General features: G+C 36.5%; 1 protein-coding gene across 1 annotated transcript in view; it reads right to left on the reverse strand.

The window, feature by feature from the left end:
- MGAT4C (MGAT4 family member C) overlaps positions 1-10118 on the reverse strand; it is a 495008-nt gene extending 484890 nt beyond the window's left edge. Inside the window, exon 1 of the mRNA XM_074869407.1 lies at positions 10004-10118. The gene's annotated coding sequence lies outside the window, so the exon portion shown is untranslated. The remainder of the gene's footprint in view (positions 1-10003) is intronic.
- Positions 10119-24374: the final 14256 nt, after the last annotated feature.

Consider the following 24374-nt stretch of genomic DNA (forward strand, 5'->3'; position numbering starts at 1 on the left):
TATTGCTTTTTCTATCATGCCTAATTCCAAAATACCTAATTTTCATTTTTTGAAAACTTTTCCAATAGGATTTAGACAATACTATATTAATAACAATATATATTATTAATATAATAATAGAGACTCATATATATACACATACATATGTATGTAGCCTTTTGTCTTCTGTGGCCTTGAAATGTGATTCACTTGTCTTAGGAAGCAAGAGATGCTTTAAACTTGTTGCTCATACACTTAATTTCACTTTCAGTACAGGCAACCTTTTATGAATAAGCTATATTGCAATAATAAATCACTGTATTTTTCCCCCTAAGGTAACACAGTAGTTCAATTCAGAAAAAAGGTAAAAAAGCAGTTTTGGGGATGACCCATTTGCAGTCAGTGGCTCCTTATTTAATGCTGAGTTTCAACTACATATATTTGCAATGTATGTATGTATACAATATAAGTGTGTATCAGCTTTCTTTCTCACCCAGAAACCTGAAAAACTAAAATAACAAGTCTCCTTTGTCTAATACTCAAGACTTGTAAACACTCAAATTAAGGATCTAAACCAATAAAATAATAACACATTTTCTCACTAGTGGAGAAATAAGAGATACATTAAATTTAACAAAGCAGACCAACCAGTCAGTCAAGACAGACTGACAGTTTCATACAGCAGTACCTTCAATCTTGTTTCCTCCTCTCCTTCAGAACATTCCATCTATAGTTTGTTTTTAAAGTGTGGTAGAATCCAAAATGTTGACAGGTTTGAGACACTGCACTCTATTTTCCATATTATCTTCTGCTGAGATAACATGACTGCTTAGATCATTAGGTCCTCATCAGTTACTTAGTTCTCACCATCACCTTGAAGATAACTCAGAATCTTCAGGGGCAAATTGATTGTATACAAAATCCTTGATATCACAATCTCAATGGAGGGATTCTTTATAGGAATCCCTTACTCCTTCATTGTTCTTAAATTTTGAACCATTCCCTTGCACAAGAATTCAGATTGAAGTCTTTCTTCAGATGATATCTCAAGTTAAATATATTTTGCATAGTTTTTTTCATTATCCAAAAGCTAAAATCACATTATATTATCCTTCTTTCAGTTTTAACCAAAATGTTAAATTCAGTAACTTTCCCATTTACTTAATTCTTCTTTCTCACCAAAAGGTGCAGTCACCAGATCGTTTCTGCATTTCTTCGTCATGAATAGAATAGAATAGAATAGAATAGAATAGAATAGAATAGAATAGAATAGAATAGAATAGAATAGAATAGAATAGAATAGAATAGAATAGAAGTAGAATATTTCAGCTGGAAGCAACCAACAATGACCATCTAGTCCAACTGCCTGACCAATTCAGGGCTGACCAAAAGTTAAAGCAGGTCATTAAGGACATTGTCCAAATGCCTCTTCAACCCTGACAGGCCTGGGGCATCGACCACCTCTCTAGGAAGGCTGTTGCAGTGTTTGACCACCCTCTCAGTAAAGAAATGCTTCCTAATGTCCATTCTAAACCTCCCCTGGCACAGCTTTGAACCATTCACATGTGTTCTATCACTGGATACCAGGCAGAAGAGATCAGCACCTCCCTCCCCACTTCCCCTCCTCAGGAAGCTGTAGAGAGCAATGAGGTTGCCCCTCAGCCTCCTTTTCTCCAAACTAGACAAGCCCAAAGTCCTTAGCCACTTCTCATAGGACATTCTTTCCAGCCCTTTCTTCAGCTTTGTTGCCCTCCTCTGGACACATTCAAGGACCTTCACATCCTTCTCAAATTGTGGGGCCCAGCACTGCACATAGTACTCAAGGTGAGTTCGCACCAACACTGAATACAGTCACCTCTTTTGACCAGCTGGTTATGCTGTGTTTGATGCACCCCAGGATGCAGTTTGTCCTCTGGGCTGCCAGGGCACACTGCTGACTCATGTTGAACCCGTTGTCAACCAGCACCCCCAGATCCCTTTCTGCAGGGCTGTTCTCCATCCACTCCTCTCCCAATCTATACTAGTGTCCAGCGTTACTCTGTCCCAGGTGCAGAATATGGCATTTGGACTTGTTAAATTTCATACCATTAATCATAGCCCAATGCTTTGTCTATATCCCTCTGCAAAGCCTCTCGTCCCTCAAGAGTCAACAGCACCTCCCAGTTTGGTATCACTGGCAAACTTGTCAATGGTGCAATCCACTCCTGCATCCAGATCTTTGATAAATATATTGAACACAACTGGCCCTAGAATTGAACCTTGAGGAACACTGCTGGTGACTGCTGGTGATATCATACTTCTACAGGAGTCATGAAGATGAAATAAGACAAAAAAGAAACAAACAGCTTGATTTTCTGACTTCAAATATTAGTTCTAAACTGAAGGGAAGAAATTTTTTTAAGAAAATAAAATAGATAATGTTGCCTGGGATCCCAAAACCAGTTTGAGGTAGATAAAAATCTTTTATAGCAATGTATTATTTATTTTAACAAGTGTAAAGTCATGTACCTGGGGAAGAGCAGCTCCATGCAATGATATGTGCTAGGAGCCACCCAGCTGGGAAGCAGCTTCGTAGGAAAGGACCAGGTAGTGGTGGACATAAAGTTGATCATGAGCCAGTAATGTGCCTTTGCCACAAAAAAGTCTCCTGGGCTGTGCTAGGCAAAACATTGCCAGCAGGTTGAGGGAGGTGATCCCTCCCCTCTACTCACCACTGGTGAGGCCACATCTGGAGTACTGGGTCCAGTTCTAGGTTCCCCAGTACAAGAGAGACATGGACATACTGGGGAGAGTCCAATGAAGATGATGAAGGGACTGGACCACCTCTCCTATGAAGAAAGGCTAAGAGAACTGGGACTGTTTAGCCTGGAGAAGGCTCAGGAGGATCTTATCAATGTGTGTAAATAGCTGAAGGGAGGTGCAAAGAAGATGGAGCTGGGCTCTTTTCAGTGGTGCTCAGTGACAGGACCAGAGGCAGTGACCACTAACTGAAACACAAGAGATGATTGCCTCTGAACATCAGGAGACACTTTTTTACTGTGAGGGTGGCTGAGCACTGACACAGACTACCCAGAGTGGTTGTGGAGTTCCCCTCCTTGGAGATATTCAGAAGCTGACAGAACATGGTGCTGGACAATGGGCTCTAGGTGACCCTGTTTGAGTTGGGGGTTTGAGTAGATGATCTCCAGAGGTCCCTTTCAACCTCAACCATTCTGTGATTCTGTGATTCTATTTTACTCTGTTAAGTAGGAGTTCCACTCAAGAATTATGCTTTGTCTGAATACGTGGAAAAAAATGGTCCTGATCAAGCTGAAGATTAAAATGCAGCAACACACAGAGTAAAAACTTGGAAATACTTAAAGCATTGCCCATTTCAAGATTTACCCAGATACTTAGCATAGTGTGCCCAGTCCCTTTAATTTTCAGCATTGCAATGGCAGCCAGAAACAAAGAGCAAAGAAAGAAAGAAACAAAGCCCCAGACTTTGAACAGGGTAGATCACAGGTCTTTCAGACCCCAAACTACAAAAAACAGGCAAAGAAACCAAAGAGTTTTTGGAAAACAATTTGCATCAAGGAAAAAAAAAGAATCTTACAAATTCACTATTGATTATGTAAATATATAAATATATTTTCCCATTTTTATAAAACTGATCAGGTTTAGGCCTTGTTTAAGTAGGTCTAATAAACTATACAGATGGTTCTTAGAGATCCTTATTGGCTTACCACTTTGACTAGTGTTGCAGTGGGTGTTTTGATGGCAAGGGAAGTTTCAAAGCTCTAAGTGATTTCAATCTCCCTGTTTGGCTGCCAGGCTGCTTTTTTTTCCCCAAGGAGGCACACATCAGAGCAATAAGACCTTCTCTGAAAGTGAGCAGAGATCTCATTTTTTTTCCACTGACACTTTTTGACAGGAGATAAGGGAGACATACAAAGAGTGCCAGGCACTTTTAAGGTGAGGTTAAATGTTATAGCTGCTGTAATCTAACAGTTTACTGCAGCAAAAAAGAGGAAACCCCTCCTTCTACTCCATTCCTCTAACAGCCTCAGTCTCCCTGGTCTTTTGCTGATGTGATTCAGGTCTCAGATTCATCAGGTCTTAGCTGACATGATTCAAACTACTAAACTACTAGAAAACTACATTTTTTCTGCTGAGTTGGTTTTCCATCAGGCTTGTGCTTAGAGTGGCTCATGGAGGGCTTTGGCAAGCTCCAGACTAAAAGCTGCTGAGAAGCCTCTCCAAAAGAGGGAAGGACACAGTATGACATTCCCTTAGTGTTGGCAAGATGATCATACTCATGCACACCATCACTTCCTACAAGGAGCAATAGTAAAACATATTATATGATAGTTAACATACATTACAGCCAGAAGGAGAATATCAGTTTGTACATAGGAGGGAGTGGAGGAGGACTCAATCAACAGCTGAGCAAGGAAGGCCAGATATGGGAGTGACATTTCAGTGGTTTCAAAGTGATAAAAATCATCCCTAAATTTCAGAGAATACACTACACTACATTAATTTCAAGAGAACTATTAATGCTCTTAAGAATACAGAACACAGAAAAAAGACCAAAATATTTTTCTTAGACTATTTAAATATTTTGGGAGTCTGATTTTTTTTTTTCTCTGTTCAGTTGGCAATGTCTTTTCTTCATGACTTCACAAGCAGAGGATAGATAAAATACCTTATTAACCCTTTTCACACCTATCCTGTATATGAACAAACAGCTGGAGAAAGCACACCGGTCCCTATATTTCTTCAAAAATGACCACCTTATAAAGTAGAACCTCTTAAATTTGAGTTTCTCTCACTTTTGTCATACAGTACCAGAAAATTTCAACCTGACAGATGAAAATTGAACAAAAAGGATAGGAGGAATTACTGGAGAAAGGAGGAAAACCTTAACTAGAGACAGTTATGAACTCCTTCATTCAGAGAAAACTTTTCCATCATTACTTATATAGTAATGTTCCACACATTTGAAAACACAAATTAGAAACACTTCTTGGTTCATGTGATGATATGCATGCTTGCCAAGATTTCTTAATGTTAATTGCTACTCAAAAAATAGTCAAATTAGAACTTTATTTTTTTTTAAATAGAAGTGTATGTAATGACAACATCTTAGAAGTGTATCCCAAGTAATACCCATATAAAATTTGTATATTTCATACCCTTAAAATAATGAAAATTTGGAGCATCAAATTAATGAGGAGCAGTCAAGGAATTATTTAGAATTCTTTGAAACAGAATTTGTTCACCTGTCTTAAATTCTGACAAAGCGGCTTTCAAAATTTGAGAAGCTATGGAGAGTTAAAAAGCTAATCTTCAGCAGCAGCTGTAAGAGCAAAGCAGAAATATTTTTATGTCCAAACAAATAATCTACATTTCAATGTCTTATTAATAGACACAGTTTAAAATAGGAACTTCATGCTGATTGATATGTGGGGGCAAAGAGGGATACTTAAACATACTGAGCCTGATTCCATTCTCATTTATTCAGTTGGCTTCAATGTAGTGACTTCCAGCAGTGAAAGAAAGGGGTAAACTGGATATTAAATGACGTTCAGAGCAAGATATATTACTATAATTTCAGAATAAATTCAGAAATGTTATATATCTCTCTATGTAAGACAGCAATTGTAATGACTGCATTAAGATAGGAAAGCAATATTGAACTCCCCAAACAAACCAAATTTTTAATTGCACCTGAAAAAAACCTACTGTAGAGAACCTTATGCATTTATTGGCAAGAAGAAGAGACCAACCCTGGATGTTTCAGAATAGCTTCCACCCTCAGCAAGAAAAGAAAGAAAAAGTATAAGAAAATATTAAGGGTATAATATTTTTACTTTTTGAGGCATATTTACTTTCTACTGCATAGAAAGGATGAAGATGACTAAAATCTACAACAAAAACTTTACTTAAAATAATTCTTGAACCATATGCTTACATGTCTAAATTTTCTTACTCTAAAATTAGGGCTCTCCAGAAAGGCAGTAGGGGTAGTTATTACAGGTTTTCAAATGTGGTTTCGTATCATTTGGGCAGTGAGGAGTGGGATGAGGGGCAACAACAAAAACCCCAAATCTTTGGAACCTTTTCAAAACAAAATGCTTTGTTTAAAATATACCAAACTAAGGTCAGTCACAGAACAAAGGACTTCAGATCCACTTTTAGAAAATTATATTATAAAATATATAATCTGAAAGATATTACTGTGAAGCCAGTATAAATTAATTTAATCATGGACTTTTTGATATTTTTGTAAGCTATGTACCTTTCAACAGGAACACCAGCCACTTTGGACTGTAAACTTTGTCTAGCATGAGGATATAAGTAACCAGAATTATGTTATTACTTGATCTGAATTCTCTTAAGAGATGGGGCCAGGGTATGAAGAAATCAATTCTAGTACTTATTAATCTCTTTCTTTTTCATGAAAAGATGATCAAATATCTACCCAGTTGCTCAGATATCAGTGTTTACCAAAACTTCAGATATTCTGCATAACTGAAATAAGGGGCTGAAAGATACAACACAAGACTTATGTGAGGCCTTGGACTTGTACCTGTAGCTAGGCAGGGTGTCCCACAGTTTAAGAAGCTGGATCACAGTCTGAGAACGTGCTGAAGCATTTCAACCAATATAAGACAGCCTTGCAATGTGAACTAGCTTTGTATGTTCCTTCCACCCCTGTTTGTTTATGTGCTTTACAATAATCAGATATGATTTTCAGGGAAAACCATCTTTTTACTCTTGCTCACTAAAAATTGTGAAATTATGTGGGTGAAAACAGATTTTCTGTATGTCATTAGACCTACTTAAGTCTTAACAGGATTACTACATAATTGAATGTGTTGTCCAGCTAACGGTCTGTGTAAAAGGTAAATTGAAACAAAAGAATACACTTCATAAATGTTGTAAATAGTTACAAGTCAGTTCTGAAACCTGGAACGACATGTAAAAGGAAGAAACAAATAAAGTCATAATACATCCTCATGTTAGAAATATCTACTTTTTGCCTGAAAACATTCATTCCTGTTTTGCAAATCCTATTGTTATCCAGGCTCCGAGGCCCTACTTTTTCTAAGCACTTTTTCTAGTAGTTACCTGTTAGATCTCAAAGAACAGATAATGTCAAACAATCATTTTTTTTTTCCCCAAAAAAAGTCCCTAAGAGATATTATTTATATCCCCTGTACAGAATTAGGATAGTTGCCACAAACACATTCCCCAACATAAAACAAGGACAGAGGAAGAAGATTATAACGCAAGTAAGAAGGTACATTTTTTGCACCAAGTTCTACGTCATATCTGTACCTTCTAGAGGCTCACTCTGGAAGAAGAATGAACTCCAACCTCAAACAGCTATTAAATAAGCACAAGGGAAATTACAGAGAATTACAGAAATTACACAGAATTACAGAAAATGGTCAGAACTGATCTTTTGATTTTATGATTTGTCTAGCACACAGCAGAACAGAAAGGAGTGGAACCTAAGATGATCTCATGGAAGGAACACTGTCAATACTTAAGCTTACTTATTCAAGCAAATTGGAGCACAGGAGATAGGTGGCATTGCCTAAGGACTGCTGAAGTAAACAAGACAGGTCAGTTTGCTGTACTGTAAATTCCTGAGGAAAACTAACTTTTTTGTTTGTTTGTTTTTATTCCTTTTTTTCTAGAAAATTGTTCACATGTGAAAAAGGAAAGAATAGCAGACTAGAAGTGGAACAGGAATACCAGTGGAACCAGGATAGGCAGAAGACTACGCTTTAAAGAGGATGGATTTGACACCGTAAGAAACAATTTGTACTCCAGTTTCCTTCCTTCCCAGAATATTTTCATCTGTTTATGCTATACCACAGTTTGTAATACAGCTATTTACACAAACAGCTTAAAAGGATTTCAGAAGGCAGCAGAAACTTTCATGAAATGACATAATATGTGGGCACAACATAGATCTCTATCAAGAGAAGGGGGCATAGCTATTACTGCACAGCATGGTAGATATAAAGAGAAATAACAATGTCAAGGTAAAGATAGAACATACAAATATTAATCTTCATTTATTTCCTATTATTTAATATTACCCTCCCATTTAAATCTTTTTTAAATGTGTTTTGTTTCATCTTACTTTGAAGAAAAGATAATCAAATATATTGTAATATTGCTATTGGTTACTCTCCAATGCCATATATCAGTAACCATTATATTTAGTTAGCAGGTGTTTTAAGTAACCCCAAATTTAAAAGGAAACATACAATTGGACCCAAAGGAGACAAAATGGAATCTGATCTGGAAAACTTAGGTGTTCATACAAATAACCTATAATAAGAAATGCCCATATTACCATCACAAGCTGTGACATTCCACAAAATGCTGAAATATCCATGGGTATCCAGAAACATTTTAAGAAGGCTCTATATATTTAAACAAGCTTGAGAGATTGGGAGAAACACAACTAGTGTGCATACTTCCTTTAAAAAATAGCTTGCTGATGGTAGGAGCCCTAGGGAGAGCTTAATGAAAGCCTCTTTGCCGCAGACTTTCTAAGAGGTCCATAGGAAAGGAAGTACTTTAACAGAGTTCACTGAAAATGGGACAGCATCAATCTCTCCTCTTTTTCCTTCAGCCTTTCCAAGACTCTAGAGGAAAGGAACTTTCAAGTGTTACATACAGGAGCAACGTATACTTCTGTAATTAATTATTAATGCCTTGAAAAACTATATTCCATAAATAGTGCAAGTTAAATACACTAGAAAATGCTCTTATCTCAGACTTACTGATTTTAACCCTTATGGGCTTCTGAAATTTCCTTCTGTCCTTATCTTTGTTACCTATTACTACCTTACTGCTTTCTTTCAGCAGTACATTAAAAATATGACAAACATCTGTCATTTGTGACTAAATATCCAGTTCAGCATATCCACTGCTCTATGAAGTACACCATACACAAGCTCATACATCATTGACTCTTGGTAGCATGACAGCAGCCCAGCAAGTGCACTGGACAAGAAGCTGCAAGTAAGATTTTTTAATTTTCTTCAGGGCTTAACTCTTGCTTAGACCTGCATCTGTTTTTTTGTAGTTGAAGTCTCAGAGCTTGTTCTCAGGTAGAGTGCCAACTCAGGAATGAAATAGGTCCAGGACTTTCACCTGAATGTGGCAGTACTTTCTCCATATCTGCAACAACTCCCGCGCTTGGAATAGTTCAAAAATGTCTGGCTGCTTCTGCAATTTAGAGATCTTTCATTTTTAGGTCAGCCTGCCTCACAAGGTAGACATGCAGTAAGCATTTCATATTAGGAGACAGATGTTGTAACTCCTATTTAAACACAAAAGTTTAAGAGGCAAGAAATTACAGATTTTGTTTCTAAAATCCCTGTTGTGGTGTATAATCCTTATGCTTTACTAAGAAGCTCCTGGAGTCTGGCAGTACAGATGCAACAACAGGCTTCTGTTACATATCTAACATCAGAGATTTTTAGAATTAAATATCCTAACTCCCCATGCTAAAGGGTGGAACATCATAGCAAACAAGAAAATATTTAACTCCACAATTAATTTGTTGTACTTCAAGGGGAGTTCTGCCCATACCTAGGTTTGGAAAATATTTTGCAAAATAAATACCCACTTATAACAAATTTAAAATCAGAAGTATGATTTTGTTCTTCATTATTCATTGTTTCAGAAAAACAATATTCTCTGGACAGTCAGCATCAACTTGTGGCAGTGTTATATGCAGTACAATGGATTTTTGCCTTTTTTTGTTTAAAGGTTAGGGATTGTTTTTTGCCTGGGGGGATTGCTGACAAAGCACTTGGCAGTAGGTACAACACATCTACAGTAAGTAGATCAGAGTATTTTACCTGCAAACATGCTGCAATAAAGTGCCATCATTCAATCAATACAGATTACTTAGTTAACATTTTTCTTAATGTATCTGGATTACTAGATCATTAGATCATTACCTGATAAATAGTGTGGGTAATGAATTGAGAGAGTAACTACATACCTTCAGGAAGAACCTGCCCGATAACAATAATCCATTAGAAAAACTGGCAGTATCTTCTGATCTATTGCCCGCAAAGCTATGACTTGATGGAGAGTTTCATTCCCTCTGCTCAGCACTCCAGAAGAAAATCAGCACAATTTAAATATTTCTCAGGATGTGACAGCTCTCTAGATCCCTGGTTGCATTCTGTTCCCAGGGGTTGACAATCTGGTGTTCCAGTGTGCACAGAGCAGTGAAGATGAATTGAAAAAGCTTGAGATAAATTAGGGATGGCTAAGTTAAAATTGTCTCTGCTCCCGAGTCTCTCATCTGCAGTCTGCAAGCCTATTTTGCTGTGAAAAAGCTAGATGGCAGGCTGCCTCAGTGAGTTCTTCTTAAGCGACAGGGAGCATTTTCAATGAAGAAAAATTCTCCCATTATCTAAGCTAATGTGACTGCAGCTAAATGTAGTCTTAAAAGTGTCTACTAGCATGAAATTCATTTTCACTGTTGCTTTCTTTCCAGCCACAGGTTAAAAAAGAAAAAAAAAGGTAGAAAAAACATAGCACCACCCTATCTGTACTTCTATCTGAAAGAAATACTCAAACTTCTTAAGCTGATAAATGGCAGCACGTTTCATGATATACCTGTGCCCAACAATCTAAGTAGGGGAAATTTTCACTGTTTCCCAAACTTCATCTGCTTGTACTCAAATTATTCTTCTACTACCTGCTCCTTCTGTTTTGCTTTTAAAAGTTATAATTTCTTTTCAATTATCCTCATTTTGAATGTTCCAGGTAAGAAAGTGGCAGTATTTTCCCCTTGTTGACAAAAAATTGACAGCTAAAATTCTGAACAATTAACATATTTAGCCTTAGTAGATAATAATCTAAAAAAAATGTGACTGATGTTTTGCCATGCCATTAAAAAGTTTTAACAACAAAAAAATATTTGTATCACGTTCTTGATCTTTAATTATGAAACACTTCTCTGATTACACTAGTTTACAGAGAAGATAGAACTGAAGTTTTTTAGAAATCAGTTTAGTGGCAAATCTGTTTGACAAAGTTATTAATTTCAAGCTGTTATGTAAAAAGTTGTTATATAGATAGCTCAAGCGCAGGAGGTTATCATTACACATAGTAGATGAAGTTTAGTATTTTATCCTCCCAAACTTTGGATACAATTATAAAAAAGAAGGGAATATTTCAAAGAACCAGTGTCAGTCATGCTCCCTAGTAAACAGGCAATTTTGCAAACCCTTTCTTTAGTTTTAATTGATCTAGCTTTCTGAAGTCTTCGGTATCTACCACCATTAACTTTCTCAGACTTTAATTCTCAATATCATGAACATTCAGGCCCTCACCCTAAACTGTAAACAAACAGAGATGCAGCTGAATACATGTGAATATAGCCTTAGTTCTAGAACATTCTGAGAATGATAAATAAATATAACACCAAGAAATAGCTGTAGACCATGCTTTCATCCAAAAAGGCATGAGGAGACTCTGAAAATCTTTGGGACATGACTGCTGAGGTCTGTTTTGTTCCCCACCCCCCTGAGGTAAGACATGCGTGTGCATTAACAACTCTACCAGGTGAAGTGAAAAAGCATGATCAACATTGACTGATATCCTTGGGGGTTATGTCACTAAATCCATCATCCCCACAGAGCCTTCATGCTAGAGGCATTATGTTCAGCCTAAATCTTTTAAACAGAAGCTCCTTTCTCCCAACAACCATCCCTTGGAACATATGCAAGCACTTGACGAGATGCAATTGTTCAGTAAATAGAATACACATAAACATAGCCCTAAAGAGAATATATTTCTATTGGGATTAAAAAGTTTCCCATGCTACCTTGCTCTAAGATTATTTCTGGTTTTGTGACACTCAGGCTTCTTAATTCTAGGTGAGACTGGATGGGCTGCAGTCCTAGCCATTAATATTTGTACATTTTCCATGTAAACAGATCATGATAAAACAATTAAAACCAGAAAAGCATAACAAACAAAAAAACCAAAGAAACTCTCATCCTGGAGAAAATTTTTGATGTGATTTTGGAAGTCAGAGAGAAAACTTGGGCAAATATATGAATTTTGATTGGCTGAATTTAACCTTTACTAGTAACCGATTTGGTTACATCTTGTAAGGCATGAAAACACAGTTCATCCTGCAAAGATAATTTTATAATGAACATGTTGTTTAGAAGAGATTCATGGTTCTGAATAGTGAAAAAAACATATTCAGCTTCAGTTGTGATTCTTACAACGACCTTTTCTATTTGTGTCAACATTTTTCATTTGTTTTCATTTTAACACTTTGCTAGCAGGCTGACAGCTTGATCCCTCCCCTCTACTCACCACTGGTGAGGCCACATCTGGAGTACTGTGTCCAGTTCTAGGTTCTCCAGTACAAGAGAGACATGGACATACTGGGGAGAGTCCAATGAAGGGACTGGACCACCTCTCCTATGAAGAAAGGCTAAGAGAACTGGGACTGTTTAGCCTGGAGAAGGCTCAGGGGGATCTTATCAATGTGTGTAAATAGCTGAAGGGAGGTGCAAAGGAGATGGAGCTGGGCTCTTTTCAGTGGTGCTCAGTGACAGGACCAGAGGCAGTGACCACTAACTGAAACACAAGAGATGATTGCCTCTGAACATCTCTAGACACTTTTTTTACTGTGAGGGTGGCTGGGCACTGACACAGACTGCCCAGAGTGGTTGTGGAGTTTCCCTCCTTGGAGATATTCAGAAGCTGACAGAACATGGTGCTGGACAACGGGCTCTAGGTGACCCTGTTTGAGCAGGGGGTTGGAGTCGATGATCTCCAGAGGTCCCTTCCAACATCAACCATTCTGTGGTTTTCACTTTTGTTTAGGAACCACCAGAATCCTCAGTTCATGGTGCCTGTGCTTTTCTCTTTTAAAACAGTTCTTAATTTTGTTAAGATTTTGTTAGCCTTTATTGTCCAAAACATCTTTCTTAGATGAGGTTAGATTATTAGGTTCCTCTTCTCTTCTGCTCACACAAGTATAACATCTGTTGCTGAAACTAAGGAAACTGTCTGGCAAAAATACTGACCAAGACTTCATTGTGTAATGGCCTAGCTGTAAAGGTCCCAAAATCATCCCTCTTCACAATAAGGTAAGACTTAATGGAAGACTCTTTAGAGCTTAAAGTCAGTTGCTAGCCTTAAAGACACAGTTAGTTTATGTGCTATTTATAAATTTAAGTATAAACATCACTCGTGTCTCCCCTCTCTCAGCAGCTACTGCTTCATGTAACTAACTACCAGTGACAAGCTGCTGCTTTTCTTAGAGCCTCAGTAACTTGAGTCAAATACTACATCAGTTTCTCAACTTGTATTCATGAAAATTTACTAGCTTGAGCAAATTTTAAATATCAAGTAATTATAATCCATTATTTCTAGTGATATCATTATTTTACAAGGTATGATTTATTCATGTTTCATGGTTTGAATCAGTAACATTATCATGTCAGTTTCTAGAAGGTTTCTTTTTGGATTTTGGTTGGCAATTTAGCCAACAAAACAAAGTAATCCAAAATGCCTTAGTAAAATTCTCAACTTTGACCACATATTCAACTCACTGTTCTCTTAAGCGAGCAGGCAAAGAAAGAAAGAAAGTGAACTTCAATACTAACAACCATTTTTTTCCAGGGAAAGAGGTTTAATAATCCCTGAATATTATTAAGGATTAGGCCCAAACCACCCAGCAAAGCGTTGTCACTTGATTTACAGAGTTTTAGAGCAAGACATAGATTCACAAGAGATTCTCAGACATTACCAGGAGAAAAAATGAATAGGTTGGTTTTTTTTTTTTTTTTTTTTTTCCTTTTCCAAGTTATCTACTGGTACAGTTCAATATCTTATTTGAATTAAATTGACAGTCATAGATGTTCAGGTTGGAAGCAGAGGTGATACTGTTGACATAACAAGCTAGGTATTTTTGGTGTGCTGTAATCCAGTTATGAAAACATGTTTAAAAACATCAAAAGACAGATCAGCATTATGGGCAGAGGCTGAAAGGTGATGCATATTGTAACTCTTGTGACATGATACCTATCTAGATAACAGAAGTTGTGATTGTTTTAAGAATACTTTGACCTGGGTATACCTTAGAACTTCAGGAAAGTTAATTTCTAGAAGCCAAAGTTATACATGGCCTATTTAGTTTGTAAACTTAAATAGTACTGTTAATGCAGAGCTACCAGACAGGTATTTAAAGAATTTTAAAACCCCTCTATATAATAGGATACACTAAAAAATTATATTTAGCTAAATCTTCAGAACTACAACTCTCCTCCAAATGGTAATGAGGAATGAGGAAAAGAACTCAATTTAGATAAAGGTTTGTCTTTTCTATTTCCCCATCATTCTTCACTGGAGACAAAATAGTAGTTAATGAATTCAGAATATTTTCTCCACACTTTACCCTTCCTGTCTTGAATTAGATTTCATTGCAGAGAAAAACTTCTAATGAGGAACCCCAGTGGGAGTGGAGATATGCAATTCAAAGATGAAAACTTCAGAGTCAGAAAGTGAGGTATTTTTGCTGCTGTATATTTTGTGTATGTATATATAATAACTTTGAAAAAACACAATGTGTATACATATAAACATGTAGTAAACTTTTTAAAATAGTTTTTTCATTATTATGGCTTGAACTCTTGAATAATTTTAGCTACTTCATAAGTTTCTTCACTGGTCTTGAAATACATATTATATTCTGTTATTAGTGCTTTTAGGCCATAGCTTGTTACTAGCTTTTCTTAGATTCATAGAGGATTAGGTCTGTAGGAAAATAAAAGACTTTAATAAAAATATTTATGTTAATCTTAAGACTTAATAGTAGAAAGTGTAGGTTTCCACTATGAGTGTACCTTAATCAAATGTACAGGGACTACATAGTCTACTCTTCTGCCAGTGGTTTTCATGCACTAACAGCTTATAATGTGGGAAACAACATCCAAGATAGAAGTATGTAAATTTGAAGCAGAAATTTAGAAGTTGGTGTGCTATTTGGGACTGATTAGACAACTTCAGTGGGACAATATACTTAAGTCACAAATGTGTCCCTAGAACAGGCAGGGATTTAAACTAGTGTCAGCTGAAAGGCTCTCTTCAAGCTTTGGTCTGCCACTTTATATGGTTCCTGGAAGAAAGCAGTTGAGACTTAGTGAGGAGAAAAAAGATGAAAATATATCCTCTGAATATGCTGTTGTTCTCCTTTTTGATTATTGTTCAACTTCCTGCTTTCAAGCCTTCTTTGCTGTCCCTTTTAGAAAAGCAACAGTTTTCAGACTGGAACATACAATACTAAACAGTGAGATTTTTTTTTCTCCTCCCCAAAATAAACAGGTAGGTAGATTGTCTAGATCTCTTTCCTTACTACATTTGTACACTACGTGATTATTGTGTTCAGTTTTGGGCCCCTCACTAGAAAAAGGACATTGAATTACTCGAGCGTGTCCAGAGAAGGGCAACGAAGCTGGTGAAGGGTCTGGAGCACATGTCGTACGAGGAGCGGCTGAGGGAACTGGGGTTGTTTAGTCTGGAGAAGAGGAGGCTGAGGGGAGACCTCATCGCCCTCTACAACTACCTGAAAGGAGGTTACAGAGAGCTGGGGATGAGCCTCTTTAACCAAGTAATGAGTGATAAGACAAGAGGAAATGGCCTCAAGTTGCGCCAGGGAAGGTTTAGACTAGATATTAGGAAGCATTTCTTTACAGAACAGGTTATTAGGCATTGGAATGGGCTGCCCAGGGAGGTGGTGGAGTCCCCATCCCTGGAGGTGTTTAAGAGTAGGGTCGACATAGAACTGAGGGATATGGTGTAGTTAGAAACTGCCAATGCTAGGTTAATGGTTGGACTAGATGATCTTCAAGGTCCTTTCCAACCTAGACGATTCTGTGATAATTCTGTGATAACAGTTGTGATCTTTGAACACAATGATTGTGTGCTCCCTACCATATAGATATGGGTATTGTTCAAACCCTGTCAGATTAATGTTTCAGGTGTCCTTGTGCTGTTGCACTTGTAACTGTTGCTGTAAGGAGCAAGCCTAGTGTCCTGGTTTCAGCTGGGATAGACTTAATATTCTTCCTATAGCTGGTATAGTGCTGTGTTTTGGATTTAGGATGAGAATAATGCTGATACCATACTGATGGTGTAGTTGTTGCAGAGCAGTGCTTACGCTAAGTCAGGGACTTCTCAGCTTCTCATGCTGCCCTGCCGGCAAGAAGGCTGGGGGTGCACAAGAGGCTGGGAGGGGACGCAGCCGGGACGGCTGACCCCAACTGCCCAAAGGGACATCCTAGACCATGTGGCCATATCATTTGCCCTGACAACAAGTAACATAGCTGATGGAAAAAACATGTAATATCTTAACCTGAATCATCAGCAGCAGGGGTCTTCCAAACATCAACTTCAGGAAGGTCAGATGGTGAGGTACTGTGTTTCCCCTGTGAACGAAGGGGAACGATGCATCTTCACTGAAAGGGTTATCAAGCACTGGAACAGGCTGCCCAGGGAGGTGGTTGAGTCACCATCCCTGGAGGTATTTAGAAGAAGTGTAGATGTGGTGCTTAGGGACATAGTTTAGGGGTAGACATGGCAGTGTTATCTTAACGGTTGGACTCGATGATCTTAAGGGTCTTTTCTAACCTGAACAATTCTATGATTCTATGATTCTATAACAGAAGACAATAGAACAATTATATCCCAAAGACCATTTAAGCATTTAGATGGCCATAGATAAGTAAATGATGTGAGAAAAAAACAACATAATCCAAGAACTCTTAATTTGAAGTTCTGCATGATGATGTGTTTCCCCTAATTCTTGCCTTTACAGAGTTATCAATCATTGTCTGACAACTGGAGACACAATTTCCTTGCTTCCATCTTAGGTTCACAGTTTGTCACATGATTCCTGTTACAGGCTACAGGCTTCTTATTAGCCTATGTACACTGTAAATACTTTATGAACAGGTGTATACATGGAAGAACACACATAAGCATTCTTATACTTGCTCTAAGAGAAGTTGGCTATAGTTATTATCACCAAGATGTGAAGACTGGAAAGATAAGACCTGTAAAACGTAACAGTTCACTGAGGGGTCCTGATATCACACACTATATATTTTTCCAGAATTTTTATTTCCATGGCATCTAGATTTGCTCCATGTATTGAATACACAGTTGGAGTGCATTATGTGTACTCCTAGGACAAGTCTTTTTTTTTGTGTGTTTGTTTTTGGTTTTGTTTCAACCAAAGGAAAACAGATTATGTTCTCTGACACCACTCCATGAAGAAACACAGAAACTGGGAACACATAGGATGTTTGCTCCAAAATGTACATGCCCTTGTACTGAACCTGGCAAAGATAAAAATGAGAACTGAAAGAGGATTTCTGATCTGTTTGCTGTCAGTCATTTAATTTAAAAAACTTTTGATTCATAGTGAAAGATATAGTGAAAGATCTAGTGAAAGATATCCCTGCCCATGGCAGGGGTGGTTGGAGTGTATGATCTTTAAAAGCCTCTTTTAACCCAAACTATTCTATAATTCAATGATTCCATACTTCAATTTTCATAAATATTTCCATCAGAATATTTTGATTTTTGAATTTTTGTTTTGGGTTGGGTTGGTGGGGTTTTTTTTGGTTTCTGTTTCTTCAGATAATTCCATTTAAACCTGCCAACTTCACACATTAAAAAAAAAAAAAAAAAAGAAGGAAGAAGACATACATTTTAGTGGTTGGTATTAAAAGAAAACCCACAACAAAACCACAACTTGATTTGTCTTGAAAGCAAGAAAATACCTATATTGCAAAATAAATAGAATCTTACTGATTAAGAGATCTTATTTCAGTTTACTTATACGTGTCTTAAATTATTCAAGAAGAAATCTCTGAACAGTTTTCGTGTGATACACAAAGCATTTCTTGTTCTAGCTTCCATTGTCCTCTCTCCTCTGGCTAGACTGTAAGGAGACACATGCCCTCCTAAAATTGCAACAATTAATGTGAAAGATCCTTCAAATTTCCTGCTTTCAGGAAACAACCTTTTAGCTACATATTTGTTTCCTTCAGCTCTCATTTGCATTATAGTGAATAGGGTCTTACTTTGAACTCATACATCACCTTTCATCTCAAAAGCTCAAGGCAAGTTTAATGTGCCTCTCTGGAAACCCATAAAACTTGTGTTAAGAGGCCTGAAATCTCAGCAGCTGTATGTGAATTGAGAGCAACAGATTAGGATACTAGAGGAAAATAAAGCAAAAACAACTCCTCTGTTACATAATTCTGGCCAAATGGAACAGGGCTTTTAGACACTACTACAATACAAATAAATAGTTAGCTAGAGAAATAATGTCTTGAGAAATAAGGAAGAAGAAACATGGAATACAAACACCATGCACCCTGTGGGAGTACACTGAAGAATTCAGAGCACGTTCAAGCATGTCCAAACCTTTTAGTTTGTTCAGAAAGCTTGTGCTTAGCTCTGAGGTACTGTTGAGTGGTTTTGCTGTGATAAAACCTGATAAACCTGACCTGAACATCATGATTTAAAATAAATAAATAAATAAATAAATTATAATAATAACAAAGAAAAAAAGGATCATAGGCTGCTATCAGTTCTATTGAAATTGAATAATTGTCTTTAATCTTAAGATTACCTTAAAAATAAGATATTGTGGAAAAAAACCTCCTTTTATCTTATTTTACCATTTAGCATTTTATAAGGAGATTATTTAAGTAGAATGTATTGTAAACAATGGGAAGGTTCACATCTTGTTTCCAGTTCTCCCAGCAAAAGAGAAGAATGAAATAATGGATTATACATTACACATAAAACCAGATACTTTCAGTCTTTTATTCAAAACTTAAAGGTATTATTCTTCATGTTTCATTTTAGATATAGAACACAGACAGATATGAATCTTAAAAACCAAGAAAAAAGAAAGTGCATCTTGATAAAACAGCTCTTGTTGTGAATTTACAGTAAATTTATTTAGAAAATAACAACCCTGGAACAATGGATACTATCATCTCCCTTTAATGAAAGTAGAGGTTACGTGACTAGATATCCTTGGATCTTAGATGTATCTACTGCTTAGAACTGTCTAATAATTCTCTCACAGTCAAGAATTCAGCGGTATGAAACCTAACTTCTTCTGTAAATGTGTGTCCTATTATATATAATTTTCAATAGATTGCATTATGAAAAGGGAGTTGTTGGTGGCAGTGGCTGTATTCCAAAAGAAATCTGGGCAAATAAAACCATGTCTAGCATGTCTGACATTGAACACAATTCCCCATCTTCTGTATACCTGGATTTGATTTTGAAACGTGTTTCAGAGACATGCATTTCAAAGATAAATTGCCAGCCTGCATTCATACAGAATACATGTGAATTCTCAATAGACCTATAACTTAAGACAAATCAGAATAAATGAAAAAAAGGCAAAACAAACTTTATTTCATTTTCCTTGTCTTTGTCTTCATTAGAAAAACAACTTCATATAATCACAAAAGCACAGCCTAGCTATGTATTTGTCAAGCCAAAAGAAATTCTCCCTTGTTCCAGTAATGAATGTGAAGATGCATTAGTGAACCTTGCTTACTGTACTATTACATTCTCATATTAGAGATCTCTATGGGCATAGCCAACTGTGTTGAACAAAGGTAGAGTGATGGATATGCTCCTAGTATGAATACATGCATGTTTGGATAATGAAGTAACTTATAAATGCAACCAATTTATTTGCAGTCAGATTAAAAAAAACATTGTATATGACAGTATGAGAATATTCCTTTGGCATGCTGCACAAGAATTTCAGTCCAAAGGAACAGACAAAAAAAACCACCAAACAAACAAAACCACTGCAACTGACTATACGGATTCCATAATTCATTTTTCAAAACTTCCACAAAACAACATTAATGTCTAAAAGATTAGGTTTCAAAAAAGTTCAGACTTCTTATTGTATAAAATGGGGGTTTCAGTCTGAAATATAATAAATTGAGATTCCTAAAATCATCCCTGTACTGGAATAATAACCAGTTTAAACTCAGCCTTTGACCCCTAGACTGTGCTTTTCTTAATACTACTGAATACATTAATTGAGAAAGGAAAAACAAACAAAACAAACAAAAAACCAGTGATATTCCTTAAAACGAGTTTGTGTGTTCCAAGATGTTACTGGAAAAGTGAATCACAGTGGATGTGATTCAATAGGATCCACACACAATTTTAAATGTAATCTGATTGCTTTTATTTTTCCGAAGAATTGTAGCAGATGGACTAAAATGAGTCTCTGAAAAATTGGGCAGACCTAAATTAAATCTTACTGATACATTCGTTTTTGTCAATTCATAGCAAAGCCCTTTCTTGTGGCGATGGACTATGTCTTTTAAATGAATCAGGTGGTCAAGTCCTTTGATGTGTCACTAAGTACACTGGATTTCAAACAGTCATAATTTAGGCAGGCCTGTTGTCCATATTCATGAAGGAAATCAAACCAGATTATTCCAGTTATACTTTGTGAATTTTAGAAAATAAACAGCAAATTACTGAGTGATCAGTCTCCCTCTGTGACTGATTAGAACAGTTGCTAAGACTTCCTTTACTCATCCTGACAGTTAATGACATGACTGTTGCTGCACCTATATACCTTTCATTTTGATACATTAATTTGCATAAAGAGCAGGCCATTCGCCATTGTGGTACCATCAAAAAGTCTCCCAAATGCCTAAGTCAGGTATGTTTTGCTATATTTGTTTTGCTATAGTAAATCACCATCTGAAAAAGGCATCATTTCACTTTAGAAAACTCAGACTTAAAAAGCCTTCTGGAGATCAAATTGCAGCTTTGACACACTGTTTACACTTTAGTGAACACACATACACTCTCCAAAGAATTCAGTGACTGCATTTAAAATAATTTACAATACATACAGTCTACATCAATATAAAAAGAGTTTATTAAGGAGAAAATCCTGCCCTCTTTAGGAGGTAAAATGAAAAATAATTTCTGACTAATCATTGATTTTAAACTTTCATTGTACTTTAAACCCCCAAAAAGAAGAAGTTCTGAAAGTTGTCAGTTTGGCTATATAATTTTTTGGCCCCAACAACTACATTTTTAAGCGCCAAATTTAACTTTAATGGAATTCTCTTTAAAGAATGTGAGGGAACATGAGAGGAGAATAACAACAAAATGAATACATAATCCAACAAAACATGAACATATACTAATTTGAATGCAGCATAGAGCAAAGCTTATTTTACTCTCCCAGTGCTGTTTCTACTACAAAATAAATTAATACAGCAGTTTCCTTTGCACTGGTGAAAACAGAATTGGTTATTTCACAAATAAATTGCCTGTATATTTTGAAAGGAACTAATCCTCACACACAGATTTTGTTTGTACTTCCACAGATTTTTAGCAACTTCCTCACCATCACTACTATACAGGTTTTTTCTCTCACTGCTTCCCCCCCCCCCCCCAACAGGTTTATTGATGAGCTATTTTAATTTTATGCTCTTGACACTTAGCACCTTTTCCTTTTAAAAAATTTAATTGGTTTTAAGCAAACAACTGTAAGCACAGTGACAGCAACTTCCCTTCAGCTGTTCACAGCATTTTCATCAGCACCTTGTTGCAGATCAGCTTTAGGAACCACTGGAGCAGCTGTATGTGGAAGACGAATTCAACTTCTAACCAAAAAAGTGGGAGGAGGAACATGAGGAAATGTACCTAATCTCACTTGGTCAAAAGGTTATCTGACATTTACTGTGGCCTGTTCCTTGCCTTGTTCTACTGATCTAGATCAAAGCATGATTCAACTTGTGTCTTATATGAATCCAGCAGAGCATCAGTGTTACCTTCAGAGTAGTCAGCAAAAATTCACCCTGAAATTTCTTATGGTGCAAAAGTTTGTCCACATCCCCATTTTGTAGTGATCAATGAAATGATATCCCATGAGCATCCTGTTCAACTGGACATGGTGGCATGCTGGTAAATGAGATAGAGCATCCTCACTGACCCTTCTTGAGGAATATCACCCACAGCTGATACCATCTGCAGCTGCTTGCTGAAACTGTAAATGAAAGCGCGTCTTCACACTTCTTGACGACCATGGGCTCTTTGTACTCATGATACTCACAGTTATGCAGACACTGGGTAAGTCTCATCATCAAGAATATGCCACTGCTACACAACTTCAGTGTACAACAGGCTGCTTGACTTCATGCTGCTTGGAAAGTGAGGGCAAAAAGAGAGAAGCATTTCTCTAACCAAAATGCTCTCAGCTAACAGCTTTGCTTTCTAACTACTGGCAAGGCAACATATGCTTGCTGTTTTCTGTGGGGCTGTTGATGAGAACTGGGCAAAAATCTTCCTGATATCTATATTCCCCTTCAAGAATCTTTTTCAAGGTCCAGGGTGTGGATCCTGAAGCAGTGCCAGAGACTATAGTCTCTTCCAAACTCTTCACGTGACATTCTCAGACCACAGCATGCAAACGTCAAGCCAAATGGTAGGCTTAAAGGCATGCTCCCACTCAGAGAGCTTTTCACATTCTCCAAAGTACATCTGCCCTGAGGTCTGTTGTTTCATTTTCAAAACATCAGCTTTTACCTTTCTGAACCATATGCAACACTTGTACTCATCAGCAGTGTAGGAAGAAAAACAATAAAGATTCAGTATAAGTAATAGTTTTTCCCTTCAGCACATATCTTCTGTGTCCTACAGGCAGCTGCCCTATTTATCAGTAGACAAATGGCAACAGCAGCAGAGCTAACTCTCTCTATTCATTTTGCATGTATTTTCTCTTCATTCCTTTCTTTTAGGCGCCTTCCTTTTCCCTTATTCCTTGAGTCTCCACGTGGATGATTTCTAATACAATTTTGAAGGCCTGCACAGAGTGCATGGATGAAAGCAACTAACATTAAACAACTTTATCTGAAGAAGTTTGACCATACCCTTTTAAACCAAAAAAGAAATTATCCTTCTATTTCAACTCTGGAGCAGTTTGTTATCAGTAATTAAAAAAAAAAAAAAAAAAAGAGAGACAAGTTTTTGAAGCTATATTTTATTCTTATGATAGTCTATTTTAAATATCTAAGGATAAATATACTTATTTACCATGAATTTCAATGAACTTACATATGTGATTATATTATTAGTTTTTCATTATTCTGAAACATTTCATACAATGCAATAAGAGCCATTTTATTCTTGATGCATTTAATAGCTTAGATTATTATTATTTTAAAGCAACTTTTTTTCCCCCCAATTAGTTGAAGTTAATATAGCACGCTTTGTGTGGGAGATCTTCTCTTCTGCTTCTTTCACCTGAGTGTTAAAGTGTCTGATGTATCAATGCCATTAAAGCTGCTAATCATTTTCCAGCCTGCATCAGATTTCTTAACTGAATCTATTCACTTAATAACACATTCCAGGTAATATCATGAAACTATGTCCCCAAAATAAATAGGAATGTAAAATATTTTAAACTAAACATTTTCTCATAGGTAGATATCAGCATACATCCATGCATTTGAATGCTTTGTAGATGACTGTTTTGGGCAGTAAAGAACTACAATAAGTATCTGATATTATTAAATAGCTTATTAATTTTGTTACTAAGGTTCAAATGCATCTAATTGTATCTTGTGTAATCAGAGATAATAACTTTTTCTACAGATGCTTTCTCCATTCCACATTTTTCCTTAAAAATAACCGCATATTCAAATTTTTGTAACTAGATAATTGTCATTTGAAAACATCTCTTGTTGCTCACACCCTTTTCAGCAGAAGGGAATTTACAGTGCAGTAGAACCTTAGAATTAATTTCTAAATTAAATAAAATGCTTTGAGATTTAAAATAAAAATAAAAATTGTTGTTAACCAACAAACGTCAGGTGGTTCATTTCAACAAAACATAGTGGACAACAGAATTTACACTGGGTTCTATTGACCACTGAGAAATTGGTTTTTATTCTTCCTTTTCTCTTTACTTAAACTTTTCTCCTACTTTCAGTCAATCAGCAAAAACTTCTAGGGAAAAAAAACCACATTGGAGCATGTATTTTTGGCTGTAACTTAATCCACAAAATATTTTGACTTTCCATTACTAACATATACATGTAGATCCTTACATTTAGAAATGGATTTTACAAAAAGAAAAAAATGAAATAGGCTTTCAGCTGACACTGAATTTCACGTAATCAATGTTTTTTCTCAGTCCACATGCTACATTTTACTATGACTCAAAAGAAGATTTTACCACATATTTAAGCTATGATACAAATGTATTCCATTTTATTAACAGCTATTAGAAATATTTACTGTAAGTTAGTACT

Source organism: Strix uralensis, chromosome 5 (assembly GCF_047716275.1).
Source record: "Strix uralensis isolate ZFMK-TIS-50842 chromosome 5, bStrUra1, whole genome shotgun sequence".
Lineage (NCBI taxonomy): Eukaryota > Metazoa > Chordata > Aves > Strigiformes > Strigidae > Strix > Strix uralensis.